This window comes from Mustela nigripes, chromosome 11, assembly GCF_022355385.1.
Source record: "Mustela nigripes isolate SB6536 chromosome 11, MUSNIG.SB6536, whole genome shotgun sequence".
Lineage (NCBI taxonomy): Eukaryota > Metazoa > Chordata > Mammalia > Carnivora > Mustelidae > Mustela > Mustela nigripes.
Window position 1 is genome coordinate 14,045,087 of NC_081567.1, and position 13,642 is coordinate 14,058,728.

Genomic DNA, 13,642 nt, shown 5'->3' on the forward strand with positions numbered 1-13,642 from the left:
GTCACAGTCTGAAAATCAGGCTAATCTGTACTCGATTATAGTTTTGTGGCTGTGGGAAGCCTTTTCAAGAGGATGTTTTAAGTTTTAGGGTGTTTTAAAATAGAAGAGAAAGGTAAAAATAAAACGTTTTTAATCAAGAACATAAAAGGGAAGCTGGGCCCAATAATGAAAAAAAAAATCACACAAGCAGGGGTAGATCACAGATTCCTTCATTAAGGAAATATTGGAAAACCACGAGGCTGGTGCTAAAAAGTGGCTGAAGAGCCTACGACACGGACACTCAGATTCATCATCTTGCCCCACGCCTCCCCCTGAGCGGGGACAGGCTCAGGCCACCACCGCAAGGCTCAGTGTCACGGCTGCCGGAAATCCAATGGCCTCCCCAGCCCCAGGACGCCAGCTGCGAGCTAGAGGCGCCATCTTCCTGAGCAAAGCACCAGACATTGGCCCACGCCCGTCCCACGCAAGCATCCTCCTCACGCTGCTGAGAGGCTGCCCAAGCACTGCCACCTCCTTCGTCAGGCCAAGAAGTCAGAAGCCTTGGCCAAAGGCACATGCTTCATCACTGGAAGGGGCAGAACCCGCCCAAAGGGAACCCATCCCGCCCCATGGCCGTCAGAGCCATCCACAGGATTTTCGACAACAAATAAGACCTTCAACAAACCTTGCTGGTCCTGCTAAGATCCTTCCTTTAACTTCCGTAGACTCCGCTCCACAATCTCCTACAGCGTCTGCGCCGAGTCCCTCCAGTCCTTCTCATACTCTACCCCACTCTCGCACACTTGTTGCTCAAATTTAACTAAAAAATTCTGTATGGAAAGAGCCCAGATGTCCACTGGCAGATGAACTATACATATATATGGTGTGTATATACACATAGTATAGACACACATGAGGAATACTATGCAGCCATCAAAAAGAATGAAATCTTGCCATTTGCAACAACAGGGATGGAACTAGAGTATATTATGCTGAGCGAAATAAGTCAGTCGGAGAAAGACACTATCGGATGATTTCACTCATACGTAGACTGTAAGAAACACAACACATGAGCACAGGGGAAGGAAAGGAAAAATAACATAAGATGAAAACAGAGAGGGAGGCCAACCACAAGAGACTCTCAACTACAGGGAACAAACTGAGGGTTGCTGGAGGGGAGGTGGGTGAGCGGACGGGCTAACTGGGGGACGGGCATTTAGGAGGGCACGGGATGGAATGAGCCCTGGGTTATGTGCAACTGATGAATCACTAAATTCCACCCCTGAAACTCATAACACGTTGTAGGTTAACTAAGTTGAATTTAAATTAAAAAAAAAATTTTTTTAAGATTTTATTTATTTATTTGACAGACCGAGATCACAAGTAGGCAGAGAGGCAGGCAGAGAGAGAGGAGGAAGCAGGCTCCCCGCTGAGCAGAGAGCCCGATGCGGGGCTCGATCCCAGGACCCTGAAATCATGACCTGAGCCGAAGGCAGAGGCTTTAACCCGCTGAGCCCCCAGGCGCCCCCACACCAGAAAGTCACTGATCCCATCTGAACATACTCCGTTTTCTGCTTCTCTATGCACCAGCTTTTCCCCTTAAAAACAAGCCTCTCGTCTGAATAAGATGATGGCGAGAGCCTGAACCACTCGAGGTTAGTTCTGAGGTCTTGGGGGTCAGGCAGCCTCGCATTCAACCTGGCTTCTCATTAGCTCTGCAACCTTGAGGCAGTGACTTAACCTCTCTGTGCCTCAGTGTCCTCATCTGGAATTGAGGATGAAAACAGCAAGGGCCTGGCCAAGCAGTGGTGGGAGCTGAATGAGACGGAGGCAGGGCACACAGTGGGGCCCCGAGCCTGCACCCGTAAGCACCCAACACATCCAACAGAGTCGTCCCCGGGATGTCCCTTTCCTTCCCTTTGACCACAAGGGCCCCGCTTCCCTTTCATCCTGGTCATCAGGAAGCTCTCCTCTCTGGCCTCCCAGAAGGTTCCTTCCGCTCCAGTCCGCTCAGACTCAGGGACTGGACCTGTCTCCCTGGAGGCCAGGCGGCCCCTCCTCCAAGCTCCTCCATTCACCGGCTCGGCTCACCGACGCCCCAGCCTTTCAGCCCTGCTTCCCGACGCCCCCCATGGCACTCTCCACACCCAGCAAGCCAGACAGCCTCAAAGGCCCAGCACACACCACACTTCCATCCCAGGACCGACCTTTCTGTCGCAGACCCCAGTCCCTCCCGTCCCAAAGGCCCAACTCAAGTGCCTTCATCTGTAGGGAGCCTTCTCTGGCCCGTCATACCCTCCCCACCCCAGGATGTGGGTGTGCCTTCCTCTGAAGTCCTGTAGCTTATTTTATGTAGTGTTTGGGGGCACCGAGTGGATTAAATTCACACACATTCACCACAGTGGGAGATTTTCTGTCCATGGACCATCAGCGTCAACGTCCTGGTTGTGATATCACAGGGTCTGTTTGCAAGACGTTACCGTTGGCCAAGACTGGGTAAAGACCATTCTACTCACCACAGTCGCCTCGGAAACCATCTCACAAGAAGAAAATTACCAAGACTTAAAAACGTATTTAACACCCACTTGTGCCACACCCACCTATAATATTTTACCTTGAAAACCTCATTCCCTCCCTGAACTCCAGACCTGATTACCCAATGGCCTATTCAAAATCTCCACGTGGCATCAAATAAGCGTCTCAGAATTACGTTCAGCGCTGAGTCCCTGGGATTTCCCTCTCTAGATGAGTCTCTATTCCTCCGGTGGATCCGGTCAAAAATCTTGAGGTCATCCTGGACTCCTCTCTCTCTCTCTCTCTCTCTCTACTACTCAGCAGGCTCCACACCCAACGTGAAGCCCAACATGGGGGCTTGAACTCACCACCCTGAGATCAAGACCTGAGCTGAGATCAAGAGTTAGAGGCTGAAGCGACGGAGCCACCCAGGTGGCCCAGCCTTTATACTCCATACCCAGCCGTCAGCAAACCTTGGTAAACCCACCGTCAAAATAGATCAGAATCCGACCTCCTCCCCCGACTCCATGGCAACCACCCTGGTCCCCGGCCGCCACTGTCTCTCGTCTAGATTGACACAACCGTCTCCATCCCACCTCTGACGCTTCCTACCCCTCTTCCTGCTTCTTTCATATTCTATGATTCATCATCATCCCAGACTCAACGTCTCCTGCACTGAGAGCGGAAGCTCCGTGAGGGTGAGGAACCTTCTGTCCGGCTCGCCGCAGCAGCGAGGACCTTAGAACAGCGCCTGAGACGTCAGGAGGCACTCGATAAATATTCGTTGAGTGAATGAATGATGCTGTGCCTTTGGTATGAAGAGAAAACTCGGAGGTCAACATTTCTGTCTCATTCTTACAAGGGGGAACACTGAAGCTCAGAGAAGGTCATGAGCTCTGGCAAGCACGAAGGCCAGAGGTCCCCGATTCTGAGCCGCCTTCCCTCCCGCCCTGCTCTGCCTGGCTTTAGTCCCTTGGGCGGGCCCTGCGGGGCAGGGTCCGAGTCTGACAGATGGTTTGACGTTCAGCGTCTGGAGATAGCGTCTGGGTGCCGCAGAGACACCACGAGCCCCAGCAGAACGAGCGCAACTTTTCGTCTCTGTGTTAACGTGTAATGAACAACCTCGGTCACTGCATGTCACACGTGCGTATCGGCCCCACAAAACGGGTGCTTTCTTCGGCGAGGCAGGGCGTGACTCCGAAACAATGGCCTCCCCTTCACAGGGGGACCAACTGAGGTTTCACTCCCCTGCGAGGCTCTGCCCACGGAGCCTCCCTGCCTGAGGACAGGCTGGAACGACCAGTCCTCCCGGCACCCAGGGAGCTTCTGTGCCATGTCCCTTCCTCCCAGCACACTGTGCCCTGCAGAACCTCGTGAGGACGTTTTTCTTCCTGGGTTTCCTTAGCCCGCCGCTGGACAGACCTCTAGCTGCCTTCTCCACAAATGCCCTGAGGTTTGTGTGTGTGTGTGTGTGTGTGTGTGTGTGTGTATGTGTGTGCACGTGCATGTTTGGTTTGGGGGGTTGTTTTGTTTTGGTTTTTTGCTCAGAGTTTGCTCAGGATGGGTCAGATTTGGGAAGAAGGCATGGAGCGCGACTGTGAGAGTGGACTTGATTTGTCTCTGCCTGGGAATTTATTAAGGCCACGAAGGTACAGCATGATGTATGAGTCCCCTGACCTGGTCTGCGCACACACACGGAGTGACTTTCTCTATAAAGACAAATGTGTTCTGCCATGAGTGGGCAGCGCTTTAGAAGCGAAAAACACATTATGATCAAAACCTATCCTCTGAGGCTCAAAGGGAAACACTTCCCTTTCATAGGTTTGGGCTTTTTGTTGGTTTTTTTGTTGTGTTTTGTTTTTGAAGAAGAAGGGACAGAGTCTGCTTCTGACCTCACAGCGGTAACAGGTGCCCCCAAGAAAACCTAAAGGCATTTGCACCTACCCAAGACGCTTCGTCTCACTTAAATATTCTTCAAAGAGAGACATACACTGAACAGATGGGTAAACTTCAGGATTTAACAACTTGCGGGGACACTCTTAGTGTCGCAGTCGAAGGCGGGCTTTATCGCCTCTGGATATCCGACAAGACGTCCCGTCTTGAGGAAGTATTCATCACTGGCAAACCTGGCCCTGGCCACACCAGAGAAAATACACCTACGGCCCAGGAAGGCGGACATCACCCTCATTTCCAGTGCCCCCTGCCCGTGGAACCTCTCTCCTGGGGCAGGTCCCCGCGCTTCTGTGGTTCAGAGAAAGGAAGGCGAGAAGCGTGGAATCCGGGGACAGCGACTCTGGGCGGTGACGAGGACAACGATGAAAGCTGCTAACGCGTCCCGCCGGGTGTGCCCGACACCGAACCCACACTCGGTGCACGTTCGTGCCTCTCCCCAGAGGTCCTGGCATGTCCAGCCCAGGAACATCAGCAAGATGTTGTTGACTAAGTTCACGACAACCCTGATGGCTGAGAAGGCTCTACGGAGAAGGTTCTGGGACAAACCCTGAACCAGGACAAGCTCTCAGCACCCTGCCCACCCCCCAGAGACACAGTCGCTCACTCACACACACACACGTGAACACAGACACATACCATCACACACACAAGCAAACACACAGTCATATAAACATACAGATACAGCTATACACACACACAATCACACAAACATACAAACACAGTCATATAAACATACACAGACACAAGAACACACACACACACACACACACACACACACACACTGAAAAAGACAGAAAGATGACCAGATGCCAGATTCACGGATCTAGTTTTGTTCTTTCTCTTTAAAATATCCATCAACTCTTTTATACTTGGCCGGACAAGAGAACGCGAAAAGGAATTCTGTCTTTCCATCTGCTCTCACTCCTCCCTCCAGAGGGCCAGGCCGCGAGACCGCCATCAGCCCTCCCAGAGCCCTGTGCCAAGCGCCGGCATCATGATCCCGCCACGGGCTCTTCCCGGGACAGGGGCACTGATATCACCCCATTTTATGGATGAGGACACTGAGACCTGTAAGCGTTTAAAACTCACCCAAGGGCACAGAGATGCTAAACGACATACCCAGGCTTTGAACCGATTTCAGTCTCCCTCCAGAGTCTCTGGGATTTGCTCCTCCAAGTTCTCTATCCTTGGCCTGGCGGTTGCCTGGGGCCATCCTCGTTAGAGGCAGGGGACCTTGGACGTAACACAGTCTCTGTCCGTGTAGGTGGCTGAGAAAACCACAGTGGATTTTAGGATACCCTGAAAAAAAGAACTGGTGTGGCCAAGAGCCAGACTGAACTTCTTGGAAACTCTAAGACAGAGGTTTAGGCAAGTTTCTGACTCAAACGAAGTTAGGGAAGAGAGGGCGCCGTCAACCAATAAAGCAGATGAACTGAGCACAAACAGGGGACATGTTTTCAAACTTCCTTCTCATAGAGGTTGTTGGCTTTCGAGAGTATGAAGGACAACTAGGGGCCTGAACGAGGCAGGCAAAGCACAGCTGATGCTTTGGGAAAAGTGGGGCCTCCCAATGCCCTTGGCCACCAGCGACCACCTGAATCGAAGCAATGCCTAGTGGCTGGGCCTCCACGACCACCCTGGGCCTGCTTCCTTTTATCCGTAACCTCAATATAAAAAGGTTCCAAAATCTCTATCTCCTGGCTAAATATCCTAAACCCCAGAATTCATTATTCAAGGACCCAGTGGCCATCTCCGGTGGGATGAGTTTCTTGTGATCTCCCTCCACCCCGTTCCGACTCCTCTGTCCTTGGCCTCGGCGGCCAGCAGCACCGGCACCTGACTAATGATGCAGGCGGGTAGCTGGGCACCTAACTCTTCCTTCCCGCCCAGCCGGCCTCCACACACCCAGACCTCGTACGGTGAAGACCGTGGACCGTGCGAGTTTACGGAGGGTATGGGCTTTGGGGCCAGAGAAAGCAGAGCGTGAACCTCAGTCCACCGACCATGAGCTGTGTGACCTTGAGCAAACCACGGATCCCTCACACTAATCTCCCTCACGCGCGTAACAGCGACAAGAGTGCGTCCCGGAGGGTCACAGCGCGCGTGAACACGGCCACACGCGCGGCCAAGTGTCTACACTGTTCAGCTCCCTCCCACCTACTGCTCTTGCTGAGTTCACACGCCCGCTGGGTCTCCCCTGACTGCGAATGGGCTCCTGGGCTACCCCAGCCTCTAGACCCGCTCCTGGCCAAGCCCATTCTCAGCATCACAACCGACGCCATCTTGGCGCTGACGAGCAGCGTCTCCCCAGCCCTCATTGATGCACCAAGTCCAGTCTTCCCACCGGACGCAAAAGGACAGAAACCTTGAAGCAGTGATGGGTAAGAAAGATGCAGGGCAAGGGGCTCCTGGGTGGCTCCGTGGGTTGAGCCTCTGCCTTCGGCTCAGGTCATGATCTCAGGGTCCCGGGATCGAGCCCCGCATCGGGCTCTCTGCTCATCGGGGAGCTGCTTCCTCCTCCCCTTGCTTGTGATCTCTCTCACTCTCTCTGTCAAATAAGTAAAATCTTTAAAAAGAAGAGGAAGGAGGAGGAGGAAGACGACGAGAGGTCCAGTTCCGAAGGTGGAGATTAGCAGTTGCTCCAACCATTTTGCTGACTCCCTTTAAGAACACGACGTACATTGTGGATCTTCTCCCCAGGAAAGAAACCACGACTCACAAACACACAAAAGGCTCAGAAGCCCTAGAAGACGCACAGACCCCAGGATCAAAGCCAAGACTAAAACCACTCCTCGGCCTGGCCGTTAGCAACTCCGCAGCTCTTCATCAGTCTGTCCCCTCTAGGCTCCCCTCGGTCCCCGAGGAGTCAGAATTTGAAAACGACACATTTCTTAATTTGCACATTCAGGGTCTCCAAAATCTGGCGAGAGAACCCAGCATTCAGCTCGAGGCACTGTTCCCAGAAACGGATGGCACCTCTGGAGATTTGCAAAGAGGGGAGCATAAAATCATGCTCAACCACACACTTGAAACTCTCCGAAGTGGCTTCAGCCTCTGTAGGTGCTGGTGAAGGACTCGCACGCGGCCGTCTGCGGAGAGGCCTCTGGGAGGTGCGAGAAATACAGAGCTCTCAGGTTTGTCCCCATGACCCCGCCCCCTCCGCTCCCCACCTGAGTGCCAGACGGCGGAGAGACTGAGCTCTCTCAAGTCACCTACAAATTGCATAGGGGCACCCGACCAAGAACTTTAGGACCCGTCCTCGCTGCGATGTGTCTGTGCAGAAATGCTACGTCGTCACCCAGGTGTCCGAAGAGTAAAAACCAGCACAGCCCAGCCAGCTGGCTCCAGCCTGGGGACTATTCCCACACCTGAGCCTGGAAACGGTGGTCCCCTCCCTCGACCAGCGTTACTGTGGGCTCCTGGGGCCATTTATTTCAGCTGCTTTACGGGGAAAAATAATTCTTCTTTTCTATCCCCACGAAACTCAAGTGTCACAAACCAACCATTAATACTGCAGTTGAGGTTCCAAGTTTGGAAGAAAGATTAGAACAAGCATGGTCTGGAGTTGGAACCAGACAAGGGTACGGGAGCCCTGCGGGAGTGAGAAAGAGCCCTGCATTTTGTTTGTGCAAAGGGAACACGGCACCAACAGCGATGCTAATGTGCACGGAAGCGACACCCGGAGAGGCGGGCGGCTGGGGTCTTCCATCTCCAGAAACCACTTCAGAGAGGAAGGAATGAAAATCTGCTTTGCGATATGGTGAACTCAAATTGCGGACAACCCCCTCTCCCCCAGGGGAGTGAGATCTGGTCCCGGGGCCATGATTTCATGCTCCCCATCTCTCATCACCACCTCCCCTCCAACCCTCTGAGTAAGTATTGTGGGACACATCCGTTTATATTTAAAAGGAAATTTATGTCATGTTCGCTCCTGATCCTTGAAGGCATCACAGTGAGGACTTGAAAAGCCTGAACTTTCAGCCATCCACAGACGTTTCTCACATCAAAGCCCAGACCTTATAGGATCTGGTTCCATCTGTCAGGACCACCCAAGGTTTTGAAGCTATTGTCATTAGGTACCTTTTCCTCTCCTTCCTTTGACAATGTAGACCCTTACCTCTGTACCAGGGAGGACAGGGTCTTTGAAGGATGAAGAGCTGAGGATGGGGCGGAAGGAACAGGCAACGTGTCCCTGGGGGCTTCGAGCTAAGACACAGAAAATCATGATGGGATGGCCAGATACGCCCACGTTCCCACCCTGAACTGCACAGGATTCAGGCTAGTGGTTTGCGTTTTCGCTCTCAGGAGCCAACTTGCCCCGACATGGGAGTGATCATCCTTGGGTGTGTCTTGTCAGTATCATTACCTCTGCCACCATCACCGTCACCACCGTCATCCGCGTCATCACAACAACAGCAACAAGTCCTACCACCCTTTCTCTTTAGTGGGCACTTACCCCATGTCACATACATACAACAGTAACTCACATACATCAGGAACTCACTCTCTACTACCCTATATTATCATAAGAAGGTACATGCTATCAGCCACGCAGTACAAGTGATAAAACCAAAACTTGGGGAGCACTGAAGTGAGTCATCGGACTCTAAATGTCATGCATCACCAACCACGTTCACTGCCATATATTTCATCCCAAATCCGCTCCTATTAGAGAACGAATAATCAGGAACCAGCAGTTCCCTTAGGAACAAACTGCTCTTGTGAGAAGATCTGGAGTCCATTCATTCAACAAGCATCTCTGAGCGATCACTGTGTGCCCAGACTTCCACGGTGCGCTCGTACGGATGACCGGGATGCACATGTCCACTGCCCTCAACACTGACAACCCCACCCGAAGTCAGTGTCCTCCCAGAGGGCTCTGGGGTCCCTGCCACCCAGCCTGCCCTGCTAGCTCGATCCCTTTCTCCCTTCTTCGTTTAGAATTTCAGCACATGAACTGGAAATACAGCCTCTATAGACATATACATATATATGTATTATGAAAGGGACAAATCTCCGGTGCTCTAAACCGTACTCCTCAAACCCAATCCTTACCAACAATACTTCCTCCTCCAAACCAGTAAGCGGGAGATTCCTAAAAGTAGGATTATACGTAAAGCACTGATTTAAAAACTGGAAAACAGGTTTCGAGACTGCATTACTCATCTGTGGTGACCCGGCTGCTCATTCTGGGGGTTTAGGTTCAGCTCTGAGTGACAGAAGAGCGAGACAGAGTTGATTTGTCTCTACTCCAGGCAGCCAGGCTCCTTCCGGCTCAGCATTCCGTCACCCAGCGGCGGAACTCTGTCTTCCTGGGACCGGAGGATGACGCTTTCACTCCGGTAAGAAGAAGAACAAAGGGTAAAGAAGAGGCATCGTGCGTCAGAGTTGCCCAATGTCACTTCTAACATCCCTTTGGCCAGAATTTACCAATATGGCCACATCTAGCCTCTCGAAGAAGACTAAGGGATGTAGTCTTTAATCTAGCATCCGTGTGTCCTGCTAAAAATTCTGTTACTAGGGAAGAAATTACATTGGAGAGGAGCTAACCATCTGTGTTGTGTAAGAACCCCAGATCTGAGGGACTTCACAGACCCTACTCCATCAAGAACAGGTGGGCTTAATTCCTCTTTTTATAGCAATGACCATTGGGTCCTCTCGTCTTCAGTGCCAAGGAAACTGTTGAGTGTAATTTTAGAACTTTCTATAACATTTCATTAGCTTTCAGTTCAACAGCTAGAAACCAACTCCCAGCTAATTTATATGGTCTCTGGCGATTTTAAAATACACCTGCTAATTTTTTGATACTCCTTCCTTCGAAAGATGGAGGTTAACTCCACTTACCCTAAGTGCAGACTGTCCTCAGTGACTCACTTCTAATGAATATATGTGACAGAGTGACAATACGTGACATCGAGACAAGGTCATAACATGATCCCTTGTTCTAGCAAAGGCCAAATCCCATATTTTGAAGTCACTCAAGGTGTCCTACCGAGAAGACATCATGGAAGGAATGGAGGCAGGTGTCCAGCCAAGAGCCATGCGAATGAGCTTGAGATTGGATTCTCCAACCCCAGTCAAGCCTTCAGATCACAACAGTCCTCACTGCAACCGTTTGAAAGCCGTCAGGCCAGACCATGCCTGGATTTCTGATCCACAGAGACTTGGTAATAAAAAATGGTTTTTGTTTTAAATCAGTTTTTGGAGTAATGCGTTACACAGCAAGAGAATAATTCAGGTCTCAATGTAAATTTAGTGTTCTTTTGGCTTGAAAATTCGAGAAAGTAGAAATGACCATCTTGGTAGTGAAAATGTGTATTTTAAATAGCTGTGATTTAAAATCTGCACCTGATTTTAAATGATCTGGAGCTGTGCTTAGATGAGATGGTCTGGATACCACTGTGAAGAGGGTCAACCAGGGAGCCGTCCCTGGGAGAACCCATGGCTGATACCACGTCCCTGAGCAGTCCCAGGAAGCAGCTGAACCTGCTGCTATCCAACTACCTCCAAGAGAAAGAGCTCGGTATCCACGAAGCCAGCCTCAAAATGATGAGTTCTGGAAAACTCTCTCCAGCATCTGGATGGATAATGCTGAGTAATTCTACTGGACAGGTCAACTTACTTAGTTCTCTGGGAAAGTGCTGTGGGGCTCAGTCACCTTAGTCGATGCGTTGGGACACATTTCTGTTGAGCACGGAAGACCCCACAGAAACACCATCCAGGTTATTTTATGATAGACACGGACGGCTGCTAAACCCTGTTCCTCAAATAGCTCACGTCAAGGTCAAGGTTGATGATGCCGGCTCCTGAACTTTCAGATCTAGACATCACCTCTGCCTGCCATCGCAAGCAGGACTCTTAGGACTAGGAACCAGAGAAACACACTCCGGAGGGAGTTCACAGAATCAGCTTGGGGGAAGACTTTGTATACCACAATCTGTCCTTGTGTCTCTGCATCTGGAGAGTCTAAAATGAGCTCCTCGTCCTTCACGGAGGATCACCACCATCCTAAGCCACTATTACTAAAGGAAATAGGTAAAAATCGATTGACTGATGATCAATCGGCCGATCCTCAGAAATTCAAGGGTGAAAAAAAATCTCTAAAATAATACAAAATACTTGTATATTGGATATTTTTCTTATGGGCCAAAGGGCTCCTATTTAAAATGAGATGAGGGGTGCCTGGGTGGCTCAGTGGGTTAAAGCCTCTGCCTTCAGCTCAGGTCATGATCTCAGGGTCCTGGGATCGAGCCCCGCATCGGGCTCTCTGCTCGGCAGGGAGCCTGCTTCCTCCTCTCTCTCTCTGCCTGCCTCTCTGCCTACTTGTGATCTCTCTGTCAAATAAATAAATAAAATCTTAAAAAAAAATAAAATACAATGAGATGAGAGGTCTCTTCTTCCAACTGGGCCCTTCCAGGCTGTCATGGGAACAAGGTACAGGGTTACCTCCCCGCCACGGCCCGCTGAAAGCTTGGAGCTGAATTTCACGCTCATTCACAGTAACTGCATCAGTTTAAGGGGCTGTCATGGTTTTTTTCTTCCTCTTTGTATGTGGATTTTTATTTTCTATTTCTGTTCTGACAGCCTTTGCAGTTTGTTTCTTCATTTATCATATGATGTCTCGATCACATTTGGAAGCAGGCAGCATATAAATCACAAATGAATAAAGTGAAAGTGGCAGGGTCGGGACTTGGGTTTCTGCCTTGGACACGGCTATCAAAATGCATTTTTGGAACAAGAGGCAGGAAACTCTAAGAAGGCTTAAGCCAACGTCCCTTTAAGGAGAGGGCCCTTGGAAGCGGCTGTCATCAGAGAAATCCGTCCTTGGCTCTGCTGACAGAGCTTCGTGGCTCTTTCCCTCTCCAGGCTCAAAGGCAGGTCAAGCCTCCAGGAGGAAGGCCCGGAGATAGATAAAAAAGACCCAGGTTGTAAAGCTAATTCCCAGCTCGGAGCAGAGCTGTGTATCTGGCACGCCCACTCTCGTTGGATGATGTGGTTCTCTGTGTAGGCTTTATCACCTCCCCTGGAGAAGAGAACTCGGAGCCATCAGCCTTCTCAGATAAGAGTTGCGAGTTTCTCTTCTCCTGACAGTCATGTCTCTGCCTCCTGAAAACCCCTCTTGGAAAGCCTGTAGAGGCAAGTGTCTCCAAAAAGGCAAATCAGGGTGTGCCTCTTGGATTTTGAAATCAACCAGCGGAACTCGAGGAAGAGAGGAAAACAAGAAGAAGGGAAGACGGGAGCCTCCTGGACAAGAAAACGAAGGATGGCCCGGATGGGTGGAGGCGGGGAGGGGTCCTTCGGAGCGGAGCCCACCGCCCAGGAGCCAGCCCGCTTCGAGCAGGAAATCACGCCCCTCGCCAGCCTCTTCTGGGCTGCACGGCACCTCTGCTCTCGGTGAGCAGCACACTGGGCTCACACGGAGCTTTAAAAATATCTCTCCACCCACTGAACGTTTGATTAATCAGGCAAGTTCTCACCCATGTGTCACAGCGGTGGCAGTGATATACAGGATGGTGACACGAGGGTGCGAGGAAGGCACAAAGGGTCTCATCTAGCAGAGAGGACGCGCAGCATCCAAGTTAACGAGCCCGGGCCCCGAGGCCTGCTGACCGTCGCGTCCGAGTCCTAACACACGCCCGCTAGCAACCTGGGACAAGATTCCTCTCTACCGCCATCTCCCGCCTTTGCAAAAACGGAGTTAATAATAATAATACCTTCGTTCCAGGATTATTGCAAGGATTAAAGGTGTTGGTTCATCTGCAGCATTCTGAACACAGAGGAAGCAATCAAGAAACTTGGGCTGTGACGACTGTGCTGATGGTGACAACGACAACGCTGAAACTTAAAAGATGGGTCTCAGTAGACAGAAGCAGCTAGAACAAAGGCAGAGAAGCAGGAGAGATCTTGAGGCAGTAGCGAACGATCTGGAAATAAAGCAGGGAGTGAAAGCAGACAAAAAGGAAGGGTCCAGGCCACACGGGACTTCCTCTGCTTTGTCCCAGCATGTCCCTCGGGCTCACCCAGCTGTAGGCTATGGAAAGCCACTTAAGAATTATAAACAAAAATGAACTATCAAAGGGTCAAGGGCTATGCTGGTTGAAAATTACTTTTAACTCGTTCGTGTAGAAAAAGTAAAATAAAATTATTTTATTAATAAGGGACTTCTGCTGTGCAACAAAGTAACTGGTGTAAGAAC

General features: G+C 50.9%; 1 protein-coding gene across 5 annotated transcripts in view; it reads right to left on the reverse strand.

Moving 5' to 3' along the window:
- Positions 1-13,642, reverse strand: part of CALN1 (calneuron 1) — a 486,412-nt gene that overhangs the window by 333,090 nt on the left and 139,680 nt on the right. The gene's annotated exons all lie outside the window — the stretch shown is intronic.